General features: G+C 36.5%; 1 pseudogene; it reads right to left on the reverse strand.

Annotated features, from left to right (window-relative positions):
* Nucleotides 1–17,025: 17,025 nt before the first annotated feature.
* LOC122303958 lies at nt 17,026–19,236 on the reverse strand (annotated as a pseudogene).
* Nucleotides 19,237–22,986: the final 3,750 nt, after the last annotated feature.

The following is a 22,986-nucleotide window of genomic DNA, read 5'->3' on the forward strand; positions in this document are numbered from 1 at the left end:
TCAGATGTTGTGCAATAGACTTACCTGACAAAGCTGTCATGAGATCTGCAGTCGCCTTCTCCTTAATGACGTTGTGTGCAACGGATCTCGATATGGTCAACACATGGCACAAGAGAATTTAAAGGATGTGAATGCCATTATGACTCGGAGTGGTAAGTCATTACACATTCAATAATTAACAAATCAGAGGATGTGGAAAAGAATCAAGATATTAGTGATGCCAAGCTGCCCAAGGAACCTGAGGTGACAAAGAATCTTGTTAAGGTACCATTCCCTCAAGCTTTAAAACTGAGCAAGTGAACTTTGGATCCTAAAAATGAAATCTTGGAGAACCTCAAGCAGGTAAAAATTAACCTCCCTCTTTTGCATGTTATTAAACAAGTTCCTACTTATGTAAAAGTTATTAAAGATTTGTGTACAGTTAAGAGGAAGCACCATGTGAAGAAGACAACATTCCTGACAGAGCAAGTTAGTGCTCTAATTGAGCAGCGAATTCTTCCTAAGTACAAGGATCCTAGTTGTCCAACGATAGCATGTAGTGTTGGAAATCATGAGTTTGGGCAAACCTTGCTAGATTTAGGAGCTAGTGTTAATTTGATGCCTTATTCTATTTATTTCCAGCTTGGTTTGAGTGAAATTAAGCCTACTTCTGTTGTGCTTTAGTTGGCTGATTGTTCAGTTTAGAAACCGATAGGGATAGTTGAGGATGTTTTGATCCAAATTGACAAGTTTTATTATCCTGTTGATTTCTTAATTTTGAACACTCAGTTAGTTGCATCACATGTGCATCCTTTTCACATGTGTACTTATTCTCATTCACAGTCATCTTCACGAATTCACTAAACCCACCATAATCATTTTTGCTAAAATATTCACATAATCCTTAATGCACTGATCCAAGTTCTGTGGTAAGGTGGTGGTTTGACAAATGTAGGCAGAAAACTCTTTTACTTAAGTATTCATGAGAGTTTGGAGAAGATTGATAGCCTATAAATGCAGTAAATTGTGATAAGTGTTCATTGATCTGTTGAATTGGGCACTACTTTTGAGCATATCATTACATGGTCTGTGGTATGATGGATATACTTGAGATATGACGAAGGTCAACCTAAGATCAAAGTTTGAGCCTTTCAAGCTAACCATTTCCATCATAGACCCCTAGTAGCCAACTTTGAGCCAATAAATACATGTAGCTTTTTCTTTTCATATGCCGATATGATTCATGTCTCTCCACATTGGAGTATAACCTATACACTAATTTTTCTACCCTTTTTACTTCCAAGTGTATACTAGGTGTGGAATTTGCATTGTCTTTCTTTTATCTTATCATTTTCAACTATTAAAAAAAAATGATAAAAAGAGAATAATACAGGTTGCAAAGTGTTCAATTGAGTTAATAAGATTCCCTTTGTATGTACTTGAAATTTTTTGAATTGTTTTTATTTTATTTTTTCATATAGCTCTGAACTCAAGCCACGTTATAACCTTTTGTGTTGACCATTTTGATCTTAAGTAAGCTTTTGGAAAGAGTGATGGAAGTCTCATTTGTTAGTGTTTCTATCATAAGATCAATGTTTGTTTGTTGCTTGAACATAATTGCCTAATTTTCCATGAGAGTGTGCGTACACTCATTGTCAACTTCATTCAAAGAGCTCTTACACGAAACACTATTATACCCGTGAGTTATGGAGTTGAACCTTCTGCTTGAGACCTTCTTGATGATGCATGTGTCAAGGTTAGTGGTAAGATGGTTATGGCTTGGAGAATATACACACTCTATGGATTGCTATAGATGGGTTGATCTTGATGGTTTACTAGATTCCTTAGATTGCTTGGACATGTGAATCTGGAAAGTATGATTTGGTGGCCTTTGTGTGTGATTTTCTTTGGTCTCTTTCGTTGTTTTAACATGAAATTTGCTAGGGACTAGCAATGAGTAAGTTGGGAGGTGATATGAGTGCACGAAAGTGCCCTCTAAATATCTTATTATTGGATTAAAAAACTAAAATGTAAATATAAATCATAGAAATTAATGTGTATTCTTGAATTGAGTTTCTATTTACATTGGGATACTCATAAGCAGTTTTCTTATGCTTAATTTCAGAGTTTATAAAAGCATAAGTGAAACCCAGTCAAATTCAAATGAGGAGTTTCATGGGGTTTGAGAGCAATTTGGATCAAGAAAAAAAAGAAAAAAAAATCACAAAAGGAAACTGCAAGAAATCCAAATCCGAAATTTGCTAGCTGACAATCTGCACATACTTTAGTATTTTGACCGTAACTTTTTACTCACATACTAGATTGATGTAATTCTCAATGAATTAGAAAGCTATATTAAAGGTCTATAAAGTTTTTTCTAATAAGGATTTCCAAATTCAAACTCTTGAAGTGTGTACGTGGTTGCCAAAATGAGTCCTAAAATTTTGACAATTTTTTTATGCAAAAATTATGATGACATTAGGGTTTCTTTCCTACCCTATATAAGTATATCATTAGCATGAAATAGAGGGGAATGAGAGGCACAAGAGATAGATTTGAAGAGATGAGAAAATCACTTCCATGGCCACCATTCACTTCAGTTTTCTCTGAAAATTTTTGTGTCCATTATATTTATAGATAACTAAATTTTCGAGTAGGGCTAGGGATGAATTTGCACATAAAATGGTATTTCTAATTTATTTTTAATTCATGTATTTTATTTTCAATTGCTAAAATTTTCTTGTTTTATTATTCTCAATTCATCGTTGATGTTTTATTCTCCAAATAATCATAGAATTTATTATGTTTATAGATTTAGTCATGCTTTTTCTATTGAATGGATTAGTTCTTTGATTATGTTTGGATCAATTATTTATCCATATTGATATAGTTCTTTGCTGCAATATCACTCCCTGAGTATATTGTCGTCGTTGGATTTTCTCTATTGAGATAATAATTTACATATTTTAAAAGTTGCGACTGATTTTTCAAAGGGTTACATTTGATTTAATTTTGGTTTATAAATCTATACCTTCCGATTGAAATTTCGGGAAGTGAGTTCCTAATTGAGTTATCCAATAAATTAAGAATAATTAAAATACCAGAATTGTGCAAAGGATTCCTGACGCTTGACTGTTCATTAAATTTGAGTACTTTTTCCATTAATTACATGGCTTCACTTTAATTTACATTTAAAATTAATCTTTGTTAGCCATTAATCATTTAATATTTTTCCTTAGTTTCTTTATTCCATCTGCTATTCTTTTAATTTGTAGAATCGACACCTCAAAGCTATGCGACAACTATCGTGTTATTCTTTTGGCGTAATCAGCAACCTAGAGGTTTTATTCTAATTTTGTTTACAAGTAATTAAAGTAAAAAACTACAAGGAATATGTAGCACTGTTCATCCGGCTCCGGAATGGGAACCCTGGCATACCTGGATGGTACCCAGATTCCAAATCAGGTAAGAACCCAGCCCAGGTTAATCCAGTTAGACAATGCAACCCGGGTTTTAGGTTGTAGCTGGTTTTTTTTTGTAAATAAATAAAATAGCCTATATGTTATTAATTTTGTTTTCAAGAAAATAGAAACAGAATGTTGGAATTCATCATTTTTATATATAAAAGTCTATTTTATTTAAGCTTTTCAAGAAAAAAAGTTTGTTGAAAAGCATAATTTATATATATATATATATAAGCCTATATGTTATTAAAGCTTTTTCAAGAAAACAAATGCTGAAAAGCATAATGTTTTTATATATAGAAACCTTTATGTTATTTAAATTTTCAAGAAGTATAATACTAATGCATGGAACATTGTCCATAATAATAAAAATATATTAAACTAAAAAACTAAATTTATGTAAAAAAAATAACTAAAGATAGAAACAACTAATTAACTTCTTAACTAAATGGATGTAAAATAAAAAATAAAATAAAATATTCATCATGTAAAATGCAAACAACAGTGAACACAATTCAATCCACAACATATTACATTGTTTGGTATTTGTACATTAGATTACAAATTACAAAATTACAATATGAGTTACAACCACAACACCAACAAGTTCATACGATACATTTCCTTGTCTACATCTCCAAATCAACCTTGCCCCAGAAATTAGTTCAAGAACTAGGGTAGCCAAAGCGCCAACAGCCACTACCCAATAATGTTGTTGCCACCATGTTCTACAATGCTCCAAAGGATTCCCATTGTGACTATGAAATGAAAATGTAGGAAAAATTTATTAAAACCCAAACTAGTTAAAAGGGAGGGGAACAAATATATGAAGTGTTGAAGATCAATGGAATTGCTGAGTTGGAGACCCAAGAAGCAAAGTCATCCTCACCACGATTAGCATTGGATGGCAGGTTAGGAAAGAGAAGACACTATTTTTTAAAGAAATGGGAGAAGAATTCTATGCAACAAGTTTTGTTTTTATATACAGCTATGTACTTTTCTTTTATCTATTTTCATTTTCTGTAAAAGCATATTGGCAAGGTAGTGTGCACAGTAGAGCTTTGTAAACTAGTGACATACATGTAAGGCTATAAGGAGCAAGCCTTTGTATAGACAAATACACAGAGAAATATAGAAAGAAATTCTTTACAAATTTTCTTCATCGTTTTACCAAGTTCTTGCTGGTTTCCATATATTCATCTGCATTTATTTTATGGAATCAGAGACAGGTTATGGAAGAACATAGCTTAGAAAGCCAAAAGCCAAAACAAAACTCAAACCCAAACTCAAACTCAAACCCAACCAAAGACCCTACCCATCCAACCAGTCCATACTACATTGGCACAAATGATGGTATTGGCACCATGCTTGCTACTCATAGCTTGGATGCCAGAAACTATTACTCACGGGCTCGATCAATGAAGAGAGTATTAAGAATAAAAAATAAGCTCGGCTTCAATGATGGAAGTGTATGTCAGCCAGCTGATCCAAATGAGCCCCTCATGAAACATTGGCTGTGTAGTGTATGATATTGTAATCACTTAGATGCAAAATACCATGGTTGTTGATATCAAATGCAGCACAGTATACGCAGAAACAACACACCAACTTTGGCTTGCGTTAGAGCAACATTTTGCACAACAAAATGCACCTCGGATCTTTGAGATCAAACAAGCTATAACCATGCTGATGCAAAACCAAGATGCTGTAAGTGTTTATTTCTCCAAATTCAAAACCTTACTTGATGAACTTTTGAACTATGAGGCAACTCCTAGTTGCAGCTGTGGAGGCCTAAAAGCTATTGTACAAAACCAACAAAGGGATTGGGTTATGAAATTCTTAATAGGTTTGAATGAGTCTTATGAAGGAATCAAAACTCAATTCCTCTTAATTAAACTCTTCCCTAATCTTAATGAGGTTTATTCCATAATACAACAAGAAGAGAAAGGAGGAAAATATCTACTGAGGGACCTATTCATGACTCTATAGTACTGTTTACTCAAGGTAACTACAACGAACACAAAAGAGGGATCGATACTATTTTTTTTTTTTTTTTGGCAAAATAACAGGACACTCTATAGAAAGATGCTTTAAGCTACATGGATATCCATCAACTCACAAGTTTGATGGGAGGAATAGACCTTCAACAAAACAATTCACTACATCTCCAACTACTACAAATGATTTGGAAAATGACAAGTCTCACGTGTCCTTAAGCAAAGAACAATATTCACAACTTCTGGTTTTGCTCAAACCAGCAGCAAGTCCCTCACACTTGAGTCCCTAGCCAACAATGTGCAAAGCATTTTTGCTTCTTCATCTTTTGATGGAAATGTTCATCAAATTTCTGGTACATCGTTATGTTTATCTGTTTTTAACTCCAAGTCTTCAAATAAATTGAATGTGCCTTGGATCATTCATATAGGAGCAATAGATCATATGATCTGTTCTCCCTCATTGTTCTCCTCAATTCAATCACAAACTCCTTTTTTTGATGCTTTACCTAATGGTGACGTTTCAATTGTCACTCATATAGGGTTAGTAAATGTTACAAATTCTCTAACTCTTCATGATGTTCTTTGTGTTCCTAGCTTCACTTTCAACATAATTTCTGCCAAAACATTAACTCAAACTCTTAACTGTTGTTTGATTTTCTTCCCACATTTATGCTACATATAGGGCCTTTCAGTTTGGAGAACGATCGGAATGGGTGAAGTGAGGCAAGGGCTGTACCACATGTTGCAAGGGGAGGTCTCTTCCTTAGCCTTATCAGATGCCTTGAGCAAAATGAGTCCACTATCTTCAACTTTAGTTTCTGCTTCAGTCACCAACAATGAACAAAACTTTGATGTTTGGCACTATGAACTAGGACATTCTTCTTACTCAGTTTCTAATATAGATCGTGTAGTTCATTTTTCCAAAAATCCTAGTGAAAATGTTTGCTCCATATGTTCTCTTTCCGAACTGCATAAAGTACCATTCCCCATAAGCATGCACAAAATAGAAAAGTGTTTTGAATTGTTACATTGTGACATTTGGGGTCCTTGCAATGTGATTGGCGGTGATGGATCAAAATACTTCTTGACTATTGTGGATGATTTTAGTAGGTGTACTTGGACCTATATGCTGAAATTAAAATATGATGCCATTACTAATCTTCAGAGTTTCTATGCTATGATAGAAACTCAATTTGGACCTATATGCTGAAATTAAAATACTTTTGGTAAAACAGAGTATTGAAGTAATGAGCTTAGCATTGTTGCTTCATGATCTATCATTTCAGGGGGAATGGTAGTTGTGGCTACCAAATCTTAGCAAGTTAATAATTAAATTGAAATAGCAGTGTATAGATGCATGCATGATAGTAAAAACCTGAATGTTAACTTGAACATGCGTAAACATGACATGACTTGGCAATTCACATGACCTGACCTCAACTAACAATGGATTGCAATTGAACATGAACTGTAACTGATGTGATTTGAACTGAACTTGAATAAACATGACATGAATTGAAACTGAATATAACTTAAAACTGAAAATGAACTTGGAATCTTATTCCCATACCAACTGCTTAATTAAACATGAACTGTTAACACTACACAAGTCCCCTTGAGTAGTGTGCCCTAGCCAATACCCCATCACATCACAGATATCTACACTAGGTGTGAGTACCTTAACTTACACATTACACCACAGTTATTTGTAGGTGCTACGAATATTAAATATACATCTCAACAATAGAGTTTTTAACATAAAATAAAATATTAAATATCACATAATATTCTTAATGAAATAAAATCATTTAAATAAAATTATTTTCTAACTATATTATTTTTGGGGCTGCACAATATAAAGAGGCTAACTTTAAAATTAGGCTTGGTTCAATAAACTAAAAATATCCATCTTTAAAATAAGTTTGGACATTTAATTATTTTGAAGATTTTGAAACACCGGGCTCCATTTAAAATCACTCGCTAGCTTCATAACGACCACTTCAATATTTGAAACACGTGTATAAGACTTGTGACCAATCGAGAGAAAAGAGCGGTTGGCCATACACAAAAACAGTAAAAGTACCCCATTTTAAATAATTTTGGACTTTTAAAATATTTCAAAAAATTTAAAACACTGGGCTTCATTGAAAAGTAATATGCTAAACTTAAAACACAGTTTCAAGGTTTAAAATGCCAACGTGAAACTCGTGAGGCGCAACAAGTACTCTATGCCAACTATCTGTTGCAAGGCACCGCTTCTGAGTGGTGGGATACCAAGAGAGTAATGCTGGAATCAGAACTGGGGTCTTTCGCCACTGTGACCTGGCAGCGCTTCAAGAAAGAGTTTAATGATCGCTTCTTTCCCGGTTCTGTAAGGCGGCAAAAGGCAAGAGAGTTCTCAAGCTTGGTCCAAGGGAGCATGACCATGGAACAGTACGCCCGGAGATTTATAGAACTTGGGAGATTTGCTCCCCACCTCATCGCCACAGAGGAAATGCGAACCGAGCATTTCCAGGAGGCTCTACGTCCTGATATACGTCGTATGGTGGTTAGCCACCGAATATCCACTTTTCAAGATTTAGTGGATGTGGCCACTCTTGTGGAGCGAGAGAATAATTTGAGTATGGGCTCCCCTCCCGGACATAAGAGGCGAAGTTTTTCTGGTGAATGAAGTAGCTCTGGTTCGCCTCAGAAATTTTTTCAGCAGACCGAGACTCGACCGCAAGCGGCCTCGGGTGTTCATATGGGAGGACGGGTGCCAATTTGTGGAATTTGCAATAGAGCTCATGAGGGTGAGTGTCGGTTGAGTGGTGGACCCCAGTGTTACTGATGCGGCCAAGTGGGATATATTGCTCGTGACTGCCCTGTCAGAGTTCAAAGAAGTCGTGGAGGTAAACCCGGTGGAAGAACAAATCCAAGGCAAACAGTGCAAGCTCGGGTTTATGCTGTCACATCTGGAGATGTTGATGATGAGGCACCAGCGACCCATGATGCTGGAGTAATTACAGGTATGGATTTAATTTAATTTTATGTTGGATTTGATTTTTGGTGTGCTTTGATTTCCTTGTGTATTTGGATTTCATGGGTTTATGTGTTTGGTTCAGGTAGAGTCCATTTATATGAGTTTTATGCTTGCACTTTGTTTGATTCGGGTGCATCACAGTCATTTGTATCTTCCACTTTTGCTCGGATGTGTAATTTGGTCACGAAACCTTTGCCGAATTCATTGGTAGTGGCTCTACCTAATGGTGAAATGGTATGGTGTTCCAAGGTTGCTTTGGGTTGCCCATTAAATTTTGGTGGAAGATTCTTGGATGCTGATTTGGTGGTATTTAAGCTGTTGGGTTTTGATATCATCCTCGGGATGGATTGGCTATACCGATATTCTGCGAGTATTAATTGCAGAAGTCGGGTAATTAGCTTTCAGCTTCCAGATGGTGATTATCTGGAATTTGCGAGGAGTAAGCTAAAAGAAAAACCTGTAATTATATTGGTAATTCAAGCAAGAAGAGAGATTTCATGGGGAGCGGATGCCTTCTTAGTTCAGATGGTGTCTACGCCGTATGAGAAGAAGTCTTTGGTAGACATTCCAGTTGTGGAAGAATTTTTGGATGTGTTTGTGGATGACTTGCCTGGGCTACCCCCTGTTCGTGAAATGGAGTTTGTTATAGACTTGAAACCTGGAGCGGCTCCTGTACATAAAGCTCCTTACCGCATGGCACCGGTTGAATTAAAAGAGTTGAAGACTCAGTTGCAAGAGCTGGTAGATAAGGGATTCATTCAACCAAGTACTTCGCCGTGGGGTGTGCCAATTCTGTTTGTTAAAAAGAAAGATGGAACCCTCCATATGTGCATTGATTATCGGGAATTAAATAAGGTGACCGTCAAGAATAAATATCCTCTCCCACGGATCGATGAATTAGTTGATCAGCTTCAAGGAACAGCTGTGTTCTTGAAGATTGATTTGAGGTCAGGATACTACTAGTTGAGAATAAGAGACAGGGATGTGCCCAAAACTGCTTTCAGGTCGAGATATGGGCATTATGAATTTAAGGTGATGCCGTTTGGGTTAGCCAATGCCCCTGCTACTTTCATGGATTTAATGAATCGGGTATTTAGGCCTTACTTGGATTCTTTTGTGGTAGTATTCATTGATGATATTCTAATTTATTCCTGAGATGTTGAAGAGCATGTGTATCATCTTCGTCTAGTTCTTGGGAAATTGAGAGAACACCAGTTGTATGCCAAGCTCAGCAAGTGTGAATTTTGGTTGGAGGAAGTCAGATTTCTTGGGCATGTGATTTTTCGAGACAGAGTGGCTATTGATCCTAGTAAGGTGGAAGCCATTTTGTCATGGCAGCGTCCGACTACAGTGCGCGAGATCCGGAGTTTCTTGGGACTTGTAGGATATTACCGAAGATTTGTGGAGGGATTTGCTCGCCTATCCAGACCTCACACAGTGTTGACTAGAAAGAATGCAAAATTTGTTTGGTCAAATAAGTGTGAGAGAAGCTTCCAAGAATTGAAAAACAGGTTGACGACTGCACCAGTGTTAGCGCTCCCAGAACCGCATAAGCCATTCGTAGTCTTTAGCGATGCGTCTAAATTTGGATTGGGTTGTGTCCTTATGCAGGAAGGATGGGTTGTTGCTTATGCATCCCGTCAGCTAAAGGACCATGAGAAGAATTATCCGACGCACGATTTGGAATTGTCTGCGATTGTTTTTGCTCTTAAGATCTGGCGGCACTTTTTGTATGGGGAAGCTTGTGAAGTAAACATCGATCACAAGAGCTTGAAGCACTTTTTTTCTCAGAGGAATCTGAACATGAGACAGAGGCGATGGCTGGAGTTAATCAGTGACTACCAGTGTGAGATCAAGTATCATCCGGGAAAGGCAAATATAGTTGCTGATGCATTGAGCCGAAAATCGCACGTGGAAGATGAAGCCGAGCGGTCAGAATTGGATTCTTTGCTTTGTGGGATGAGAAGGCTCCTTATTGAGAGTTCATAGCAAGTGGAGGTATTATCTTCAGTTCTTGATATTCGGGTAACTAATTTTGAAGAATTAAAGACTCTTCAAATGAAGGATCCAAAGCTGTTGGATATTAGAAAAAGAGTCAGAAAATCTCGAGGGCCGTTGCATTATAGCATGGATAAAGACAGAATACTTCGTTTCCAAGATCGTAGAGTGGTCCCCAAAGATTTAGAATTCAAGGAGCGGATCATGGCAGGAGCTCATGCGGCCCTTTATTCAGTTCATCCTGGCAGTACGAGGATATACCGGGACTTGAAGAAAAATTATTGGTGGGATGGAATGAAGAGGGATATTGCCTTGTATGTTGAGAAATGCCACACATGCTGTCAAGTCAAGGCCGAGCATCAAAGACCTGTTGGTATGCTCCAACCCCTCCCTATTCCTGAGTGGAAGGAGGATGACATCACGATGGACTTTGTAGTGGGCTTGCTGAGGATGCCTAGTGGGAAAAATTCTATTTGGGTGATTGTTGACTGGTTAACGAAGAGTGCTCATTTCTTGCCTATTAATAACACCGATTCCTTGGGTAAGTTGACCCGCTTGTACATCAAGGAGATAGTACGGTTGCACGGCATACCGAAGAGTATAGTGTCGGATCGAGACCCAAGGTTCACGTCTCAGTTTTGGAAGAGCTTGCAGGCAGCATTGGGTACTAAGTTGAAGTTCAGTACTGCATATCACCCGCAGACGGACGGCCAATCGGAACGCACCATTCAGACCCTTGAAGACATGTTGCGGGCATGTGTCATAGAATTTCAAGGGAGTTGGAAAAATCACTTCCCACTCATAGAGTTTGCATATAATAACAGCTTTCATGCGACCATTCAGATGGCTCCTGATGAAGCTCTCCATGGGAGGAAGTGCAGATCGCCTTTGTGTTGAGATGAAGTCGGGGAGAGTAAGATAGTTGGACCTGAAATAATTCAAGAGATGCAAAGCCAAGTTTGGATCATCAGGGATAAAATGGCGGAAGCTCAGAGTCGCCAGAAAAGATACGCTGATACTAGGAAGAGAGAGTTATCTTTTGAAGAAGGTGATTGGGTTTATCTCAAAGTCTCTCCCATGAGAGGAGTTAAGCGTTTTGGTAAAAAGAGGAAGCTGGATTCGAGGTATGTCGGCTCTTTTCAGATTCTGGAGAAGGTAGGGTCCGCTGCCTATAGAGTTGCTTTGCTAGAATATTTTGGGGATATTCATGATGTCTTCCACGTATCATCCTTGAAAAAGATCTTTGGACAACAAGAGCCGCGCTTTGTCGACCCAGAGAGTATACAGTTGCAACCAGACCTTACTTATGAGGTTGTTCTATCACGGATCATGGATTGGAAAGAGCAACAGTTGAGGTCCAAGATGATACCTTTGGTTAAGGTGGCATGGGGAGATCCGTTAGCTCAAGACTTCTCTTGGGAGAGAGTAGTTGACATTAGGGAGCAGTACCCCTACTTGTTTGAGTAATGACGGTATGTTCTTAATCTTGGTCATGGGTGGTTTTATGTGGAATTATGTGGCTTGTTTCAAGTTGGTGTTTGATCTTGCAAATTTCGAGGACGAAATTTATTTTTAAGGAGGGGAGGATGTGATGACCTGCTTTTAAGTGTATTTTCACTGAAGGGTTGTTTTTAATTTAATTAATATATTGGTTTATTTATTTTAAAGTAATGTATTTAAATTAGTTTTTTTATTTATTTCATGTTGTGTTTAATTTATTTAGTCGTTTTATGGTTTTTAAAATTGTTTTCGGCGGATCTGTTTTTACTTTCCGGAGTGAAGATTGGACCTCATTTCTTTTCTTTTCTCTTTTCTCTTTTCTCTTTTTCCCTTTTTCCTTTTCTTCTTCTTCTTTTCCTTCTTTTCTTTCTTTTTCTTCTTCTTTCCTCCCCGTTTTCTCTCTCCCGCGAGCTGGCTCTTCTCTTTTCTCCTTACTGTAGCCGCCCCTTCGACTGCCCGGTGCGCCGCCGTTCAGCTGCCGTGTAGTACACCACCCCCACCATTCTCTTCCCCTCCCACCAGAGATCATCCCCACCAATTTTTAGAGCCATCGGACTAGCCACGCCATCGGCGATCCCCTCGAAGTCACGACACCTACCCTGTTTTTCTCCCCTGTTGTCAGTTGCTTTCACAGCCCAGAACTGTGGGTCGCCGATGGCGTGGCCTACACTACCCACCCAGTTTTCTTCCTCTCTCGCCAGTGAACATCCCCACCAAGTTTCACCTCCATCCGTGCCACCGTTAGCCACCACGAGCTCCTCCAAGCCACACGGATTTTCACCGATTCCGCCTTTGTTGCACCACCTCTGGCCACCATCTCTTCACAGCTTGTTCCTCTACCTCTTGCCAACCTAACCCACCTAATTTTGGCCCCGATCTGTTGCCGGAGCAGCTCCCACGAGCTCAACTCCGTTCAGCCCCTTTTTAGCTTTCCACTACCATTTCCACCACCACCCACGGCCAAAACTCGTTTCTCTTAGCTTCATAAATATCTCAAGACCTTTCTCTATGAATTTCGTGTCTTAGTTTGTCCCCGTTCGAAAGTGGGTAATTTATTACACACGACAACAATGTAAATTACACTGTTACGTTGCTTTTCCTCCGTCGTTTGCAACGCCTCGAGCTTTTGAAAAATACCGTATAGCGCTGTAAGTATTTTCCAAACCCTACTTTTAGATTTAAATATTTTTGCTCATACAATAAATTATTTGTTATTGGTTGGCTGATTCTGGACTGAGTCCGAGGAGTTCGGGGGTCGGATGGATTGAGGATGGAGCTGTTTGGTTTGGCTGTTTATGGTTGGTTGGTTGTTTTATGCCTTGAGATTTCATTTACATGGTGCATGCATGTGCATTTTATTTAAAATGGGAAAATCCTGTTTTATTCGTGTAAATGAATTTTCGGATGCGTGTGTCTCACGGGCCCAAGCCGGGAGGGGTTATTATTTCGGTGGAGCTCCTCTGGTCACTTGGGAGCGTAATATACTCAGTGACGTTGATTGAACTGAAATATTGCATATTTTAGCTATTTAAAACCAATGTATTTTAAATTCATCATGACATTATTATTGGTTTTAAATGGAAAAATGGTTAATAAGAATAAATGCAAGTTGTGATTTAAATTGATTAATAGCATGAGTTTATGCTTAACTTGAGATTTAATTGGATAATGTTTATTCATATGCATATTTTATCTTATTTAGAAAGCTTGGTATGAGATAAATTTTGTGTGTGATCCATATGTTAAACTTTTTGAATAGATTGGAAGTCATTAACGCATGCATGACTCAAAACAATGAATTTTGGCTTGTAGGTCTTATACACATGACATGGAAAGATATATTGAATTGTTGACCACCTCTAGATTGAAGAGTGCCGTATGCACTTCATCCCACCAACTCAACACAAGTCACTCTCATCAATCATCCACCACCTCTTCCATTCACACTCAAATAAATCCACCAACTCCTTTCCAACCCACGGAAAAATACCTCTTTTTTCTTCCAATTGGTTGCATATCACATGAATTTAATCCATTCACATGGCAACAACCTCACATGGCAACAACTTGGCAGGTTGGAAGAAGGAGCTGAAATGTGATTGAAGGCTGCTGTCCACCGAAATTATACATTAAAGAAGAAGGCTGCTGTCCACCGAAATTATACATTGAAGAAGCACATCAAAGGCTGCTGCCTTTCCACTGAATTGGACAAGAACTGTTGGAGAAGGAAGATAGAGAGCTGCATGTGATGTAGTCAAAAATTAACACCACCGAAAAGGGAAAATGGAAAGCAAGACAATACATGCAAGTTGGGTCAATGTTTACAGCAATGAGAAGAGAATAGAGAGAGGCATGTGAATGTTGTGCTGGAATTAAAGTGTGTGTGTGGCTGGACGGCAGAAATTGAAAAGGTGTGAGAAGAAATAAGAGAAGTCGGCTGGAGTGAATTGTAGTTGGGGGAGTTTGGCACCGACTTGATATATATATTGCTGGATGGAATGGAGAAGCACCGAATTCAACCATCTATATATATATATATATGTGTGTGTGTGTGTGTGGCTGGACGGTAGAATAAAGGTGTGAAAGGAGAGATGCCGTGATTGGTGTTTGGTGCATGATTTGCTTGAGCTGAAGTGTGATGTGCTGGAATTAATTGAGAGAAGTCGGTGGGTGCTTAATGTGTTGTGCTGAAACTGAAAAATAAAAAAGGAAAGAAAGCAAATTCGGTGCATGTGAGTGATGTGCTAGAATTAATTGAGAGAAGTCGGTGGGTACTTAATGTGTTGTGCTGAAACTGAAAAATAAAAAAGGAAAGAAAGCAAATTCGGTGCATGTGAGTGTTGTGCTGCAATTAATTGAGAAAAAGGAGTGAAGAGCAAAGTCGATGCATGATTAGAGGAAAGAGAGCCGTGCTTGACTTGTATAAAGCAATGGATGGTGAGAGAGACGTGGGATTAGAGGGAATTTTCTGGAGGTATACATACCGTGTTGGACTTGATTGCTTGGTTTGAATTGAGAAACCGATTGAATAAAGAGTGTGAATGCAAGATTGAATGTGAATGTAAGAGTCGGCTGGAATTATTCTTCAAGTGAGGTGTGAATGCAAGATTGAATGTGAATGCAAGATTGAGTGTGAATGCAAGTGAAGTGTAAATGTGAGAGGCAACTAGTGGAGTTGTTCAGCTATAAAAGGGGTGCAATCCGAAGGAGAAAAAAAAAACAACTTACAAGAACAATTTTGTGCTTTGTTATGTTCTTTAAATAATTGAGTCTTTCTTGTGTTCGGCAGTTTTGTTTTTCCTTTTGGCTTCAATGCTTTGTTGTTTTAGAATTTTTTGTATAAGAATTGTTCTAGAATTTTATTTCATTAAGTGTAATACCTTAATTTCTATTAAGTGTGCTAGTTTGTTTCATTACTAGTTTGTTTCATGCAACAAAAGAATTGTTTTAGAAGTTTTAATTAAATATGCTAGTTGGTTTTATGAGAATTATTTTAGAAGTTTTAATTAAATATGCTAGTTGGTTCCATACAACAAAAGAATTGTTCTAGGGAATTGAGCTTTTCATTTGTAAAGTGAAGTAAGTCGGTTTAGATTTATTTTTCTAGAGGAGATTTAGTTGGTTTGAATTATATTTTTTTAGAAAGTGAAGGAGAGAGCTTTTGTTTTTGTTTTAGTTGGGTAATTTATTTGTTGTTTACTTATTTCATGTTATTTATTTTTATTGTTTCTTTAAGCTTTCATTTAATAGTGATTACAATTGTTATATGTTATTTTGAGAATTTGTGATTTAAATACAAAGACGAATTCTAGAATCTTGGTTTTATGCATTTTCAATTTTCAGTGCATGTTTTGTCAATTACTTTCTAATTTAGTTTAATTCTTAATTTAGTTTTATTAATTTCTGAGGTTAATCTATTAGTCCTTTACATTCCAATCCGACAATCAAAAAAATCTAAAAACATGAATCTAGTCCATGACTAGTAATCTCTTCCATCCATTGCACATATCATCCTCTTGTTTTCTCTTTGTAAAGTTTTTCACATTTTTCAACGAGTTTAATTTTAAGTAACTTTCCCTGAGGAGACGATCTAGGAATTTATTCCTAATTATTACATGACATCCTCCTGCAGTTGGGATAGCATTAGTGCTACTCATTTTTGAGTGAGTCAACCTTGAGTTGTCGCTGGGCGACGACGGGAGCGGGGGCTAGGGGATGCTTGGCTACGAACATGCCGGGCACGGAACTGGGCATCGCTTGTTTAGGTGTCACACGCGTGGCCGTTATCTGTGGTGTGGCACATGAGCTAGGGTGTGCGGATGACCCCTAGGGGAGGTCATGGTGCATACGGATTAATTGGTTAATGGTTTGAGTTAGATATGGGCCAAATGTGACTTTTGGTGTGATATTTGGAAAGGTTATGTTTTTGGGCCAAATGAGATTTTTTTGGCGTGCGTAGAAAAATGATGGTTTTATGGGATATGTGCATTGCATTCTTTCATGCATGTTGTTTGAGTTAATATGTTTTTATCTTGTGGTGTTTGGATTTTACTTACCTGCGGCACCATTTTTGGTACCGTAGATTTTGGTGCAAAGTTCGAGGAGGAGGAGGAGGCTGAGCCCGAGGATGCGGCTCTGCCGGAGTTCTGAGTTTGAAGTTAATATCTTGTTCTTGGTTTTGAACAATATTTGTGTTTTGTAATATTTATTTATGTATGTTTTGAATAGTTTTGTATTCAAACAAGAAAAATTCTGGTACTTAGTTTATGACTTTGCTATCTGCTACATGTTTCTCTTGCACATTTGTTGCTTATATACACACTTGGCACTCGTCGATATGGTGATGATCTGTGATGTCATCATCCAGATGTCTCGATTTTTCCGTGTCCGTGCTTGGAGATTTGGGGACGTCACAACGAAAATGTTACTTTTTGGGATGAAAATTTTTGTTCTAAAAAATTTTTTTTGTTGTAGTACTGTACGACAAAAATTGACTATTATAAAAACTTGAAAGCAGCAAAAAGACTTTAAAGGAGCTGCAATTAGTTGGGTTAACTATGAAATCTTAAAAACTCAAAACTCTTTATTTCTTTGTTTTTATTCATTGCTGCAATAGCTAGCCATATCATATAAATTCAGAGACTTTACTAATTCTCTATTAATTTCATGCTGGGTGGGCCTCTATAATTGATGGAAAAGCAGGAATCTTGATGATCTTGTGGTGGGGAAAGCCTCCTTCTTTGAGCAATTTCTTCCAATCCAGCTCAGTCCTCTCCTTTCCACTCGGGGCTAAAAGCATCATTATCAAATCGAATACTAAGCCTGTCTCATCAAATGGTCCATTTCCGTTGGGCTCTAGAACATGTTCCACAATAATAATCTTCCCAGTCTTCTTTGGTATTGCCTTTGCACAGTTTTTCAAGATCTTGATACAATCTTCATCGCTAAAACCGTGCAATACTCGCTACATGAAGAAATGAAAAAAGTCACATGGGTCGACGTTGCGTGTATGTAGTCTATATGGGTGTGTATATAATGGTATATATGAAAGCTACTGATAAAAGCATCGACATGGAAACTCTTGGCAAATTAATCATGTAGTGTTAATACAATAAGGCAAGAATGTATTTATATTCAAATTATTATTATTTTTCATTCTTTCCAGGATTGTGGACTGTTTCACCCTGCAGTACTCTGTTTGCAAGATATAAAAATTAATTTCATGCTACATATGTATATATAGGATAATTTTGTTAAGAACGAAAGTAAAAAATCTTCTATATTTTTTCTTAAAACTACATGAAGAGGTTTTGTATATGAATTAACAATTTGGTTCCCACATAAGTAAAATCTCTAGCTAGATTTTCATTTTTCAGGGTCCTAGTGGAAGAATAGAGATTTATTTATTTTTAAATAAGAGTACATCCTTTAGAATCGAGTCAAACTTCTGAGGTAAAAAGATAGACATGGCATATATATTTGGCTTACATCTAATCAAACAAATGGTTGGAATGTCATCTAACATGTTAAGCTAGCAAATGAATGAACGAGACTAATATTTGTGAATCTACTCAAACATTGACAAATTGATCTGAAATTGACGATTGGGTCGATTAATAACCTTTAATAGAATTGCATCAGCATTGGGAATGGCCTCAAACATGTTACCCTCAATATGGGAGACCCCTAGCTGCATTGGTGCCGTTGTGATAACATGAGGTAGATCAAAGTTGATGGCTTTGATGTGTGGGTGTGTTTTCACAATCTTAGCCACCATCTCACCAGTCCCACCTCCCACATCCACCAACGAGCCATTAATGGAACTAAACCAATCTCTGTATCCCCATAAGATGCGCTCTGCCACGAGCTTGGCCGTGCATGCCATTGCGTCGTTGAACATTTTATTGAATTTAGGGCTTTTGTGGGCAAAGTCTCTGACCTCACAACCATGGACCTTGCTAAAAGCAGTGCCACCTTCCTTGACACATTGGCTAAGGCAAAGCCATGAAGTCATTAACTCTGGATGGCTTTGCATCAGTATGAATGGAACTAAATTCAGAGCCTCGCATGAGCCATCTTGATGTGTGAGGTGTCAACCCATAGAGAGTTATCTCCCCACAGTCTGAGGGCTGATGATGAGTGGTGAAGATATCTTTGCGCACTAGCAATCTCATTAACCGTGCGAGGTTGTCAATGTTTAGAGAGGGAGAGTCTATGCCAGCAGCTATTTGGGATAGAGTGATTGGGCCACCATGGGAGTGTATGATGTCAACAATGCCGAGTTCCAACACACATCTCAGTGCCATGGAGTCCGTAAAGGCAAATATGTTTCCCCAAAGCTTTGCTTCCCCTTGTATCATTGCCTCCATAGTTGTGAGTTCCATTTGCTCACTCTCTTATGGGGTACTACTTGTGTGCTTCCAATTGGTATATAAAGAGAAAGAGTAGAGTTTGGTAGCTACATGCCCCTCCCTATGGGGAGGGATGGTAGAACTCCCAAAGCCGGTGCCATGGATCCTAGGGAGCTATCTTAAACCCCATAAATCCTCCTAATTAAAGCAATCGATGATAAATTTTGAGAAATAAAGTAACTTGCTCTTTAACCATATAACTCTACTAATTCTCACCACTACAACACAATTTGTATTTTGTGATAGAGAAAACCGTCACAAAAAATGACCAAAACGTCACTAAATATACATATTAAACCAAACAACATCGTTTTAGTCTTAAGAAGGGGGCAAACATTGTAGTAGATGCACTATCAAAAAGTGCTCTAAGTAATTCTGAAGAGACAGTTGAGTTAGAAAGCAGTCCTTCTTGTATTGTTTCTCTCATTTGAGGATTATTGATCAATGAAGAGGTTATTCTTCTTTCGAGAAAAATAATAATACAAATTTATTCTATATTTGTATTTTGTTAATCTAGTACATATATAGAATTTATATATGGATTCTTTGCTTCTCCTATATTTTCTATCTCCTAATTCTATGTCCTATATATATAATAATCACAAATGACAATATAATAAAAAATAACAAAATAACATATATTCACAATAATCACAAATCAAAATGTTCCCAACATATTGTGACCAAATGACAACAAATTCACAACATTTTCACATAAACTTTCAATATTTCCAACATATTCAATAAATGTTCACAAACAAATTCACAATTTATTCTCATATTTACAACATATTCAATAAAACTTAACAATCAAATTCACAATATATTCACAAAACCACAACATATTCAACAAATAGTCACAAACAAATTCACAATATACTATATACTATTTCCAACATATTCAATAAAACTTCACAAATAAATTTACAATACATTCACATATTTCCAACATATTCGATCAATAAATATTCACAGACATATTCACAATATATTTACATATTTCCAACGTATCTAATAAATAGTCAGACGCAAATTCACAATATATTCACAAAACCACAACATATTTAATAAATATTCACATATTTCCAACATATTCAATAAATATTCACAAAACCACAACATATTCAATACATATTCACAAACAATATCATACGAGTCAATTCCAATCAAGTGCAAAAAACTCTCGCCAATTTCCAAGAAAGTTTGAACATTACCTTGACACAGTCCAACACATGGTTGCTTTGTTCGAATGCATAGTTTTATGTTTGAACTTAGACCACTATAATATATATATACATATACAATTACTGTATTATATATACTATATTATAAATATATAGTTAAATATAGAATATATTATATATATATAAACATAAAAATATATATTTATATCTTACAAATTGTGTAAATATAACTATATATTACTATCAAGAACTCGATGAAATGAGAAGAGAGCTTGAAAACAAAGGAAATGAAAATGAATTCTGAATTGTATTGAAGAGAAAATGAAAAGAAGTGAAGTTCCAAGTCTACTATTACATCATATTTATATTGAAAATGTAAACTAACAAAATTAACTTATTACATTGTATTCTCTATTTTAGCCTTAGCCTTTTCTACTTTGGATTTTAATTCCATATTATCTATATGTGATGCAATACTCCAACACCCCCCTCAAGATGAACATGAATGTTGAGAATGTTCATCGTGTGAAGAGTATGGCGAAAAGACAATGATCCAAGTGGCTTTGTGAGTATATCTGCCAACTGTAGCTGAGAGGAAATAAAAAACAACTTGATGAGCTTTTCCTGCAACTTCTCTCGAAATAAATGGTAATCAATTTTTATGTGCTTGGTTCTCTCATGCTGTACTGGGTTTGTGGCAATGGACATAGCGGATTTGCTATCTGTATACAAGAGTGTTGGTTGAGAGTGATCAATCTGCAAGTCTTGTAGTGCATAGATTAACATATTCAATACATATTCACAAGTTGTAGTTGCAAGGGCTTTGTACTCTACTTCAACAGATGATCCACTAATGGTGGCCTACTTTTTAGACTTCCTACTTACCTTGTTGTTTACATCGTAGAGATCTTAGTTAGGATCCTTATAAACGTACAATACATCATTAATAATTCCTACTGTACTATTAAAGACGAAGGTAGCGGTCCACAAATCCTAATTAAGTACCTATTACCTAATGGCACTTGCTTTTCTAGAAACTAGTTAGTTATCTATAATTTAATTAGCATTAAGAAAAGTCAAATTTTATGGCTTAATAATAATGATTAGGATCATAGGTACCCCAAATTTCATACATGAATTGGTTGCTACTTTTTCATGAAGAAATTATTATTAGTCTGCAAGCTGGCTAGCGCTTGCTAAAAAATTACACCTCGTTGGAATTTGTAGCGTATTTACCACCTGATGCTGAGGAAGACACTCCCTATCAAAAGTTACTGATTATTTCACGGTGAAACTCTCGTTATTTCACAAAATCTACTTTCATTAAAACTGTTTATATAAATATCCATTTTTACGACGCATTGAGATAATTGCATGCTTGTATCTTAGAACTTCAAATTGACTCTTCATTAGAGTATTATGATTCTTATGGTTAAAATTTTAACTGAATTAGTATTCTAAAGTCTTATAGCGTTTGGATCAATAGTTGGGTTTTTAACAATTAGTATTAGAACAAGAACTATGTCAAGAGTTTAGTCAAGGAAGGGGTGAACTGTAGGCTAAACTAAAATGCCTTGATTATATATGTATGAGCATAATGTTAAGTTGGTGTCTATAGAGTGCGCGCGCCACTTTTTTTTTTTTTTTTTTTTCTTTTGAATCAAAATAACCGTATATTGATGTAAAGATGCAAAGACAGATAAAACACTGTCAACATTACATAGACTGTTCTAACTGTACAGTCGACATAACCTGCATTGGACCATCTTCAATCCAGATTTGCTCATTTTCTTAATCCAGAGCTGACTTTGCTAACTGGTGAGCAGCATAGTTGGCCTCTCGATGAACAAAAGCAACTTGCCATTGAGGCCAGGTCATTAACATACTTCGAGCATCATTAACCAAAATACCATAATCTTGGATGGATACCACCTGATGCTAAGAAGAGACCAACCCCAAAAGATTTATCAAGTATTTTTAAAATATAGATAACTTGATAACGTTAGCCTCTGATCACGTACAGAAAATATTAAAATTGCTTATAAATTAACGCCGACATCATTAACTTAGAATCCCAATACCATTAATATTCGGTATAAGGATCCTACAACCGCGTAAAATATTAAAATTGCTTATAAACGCCGACATCCTAGGTAGGTAAAAATTTTATTTTATTTATGACACAACACTCTAACTGAATGAGAAAATCATTTATTCCAACGTCATTAGCTAAGAATCCCGCTACCATTAATGGCTCTGTTACGAAACTTAGGTTAGGTTTGAATAGTAATTTAAGATGGGATGGAATGAGGTAAAAGTTAAAAATTAAATAAAATATTATTATAATATTATTTTTTAATATTATTATTGTTTTAGAATTTAAAAAAATTAAATTGTTTATTATGTGAAAATTTTAAAAAAATTATAGTTATTAGATAAAATGAATTAAGATGTTGGAGGGTCTATTTAGTGTTTTCAACCCAACAAGGAATGGTCTCAGTCACACGGCCCAAGCTGGAGAGTCTAGGCCCAGCAGGGCTTTATGTTATGCCTTTCATGGAAGGATAAGAATTCCATTAGCGTTTATGATTACCCCAGTTATTTAGGAATACTCTAAGCTGATAAATATCATGTGAGATAGGTACTTGTGAGCATGATCTAACTATAGTGTTGATCTAACTCAACCTAATGCCTATATATACTAGGTAACCCCAAATATAGAGTTAATTTGAATTCTTGATTAGTTTTTTGTTACTCTTTACTGACTTAAGCATCAGAGTGGTTGTAGGCGTACAATGTTGACATTCTCTCACATTTTGCAGGTGGACTATTACGTTTGGGTGGTGAGACATGTCCATTACAATGGCGTCATCTGTGGGATTCTTGAGTCTAGTTATTCATTAGATATCAGTGTGGTTCTTACATGCCGAT

This window comes from Carya illinoinensis, chromosome 3, assembly GCF_018687715.1.
Source record: "Carya illinoinensis cultivar Pawnee chromosome 3, C.illinoinensisPawnee_v1, whole genome shotgun sequence".
In the NCBI taxonomy this organism is placed as follows: domain Eukaryota; kingdom Viridiplantae; phylum Streptophyta; class Magnoliopsida; order Fagales; family Juglandaceae; genus Carya; species Carya illinoinensis.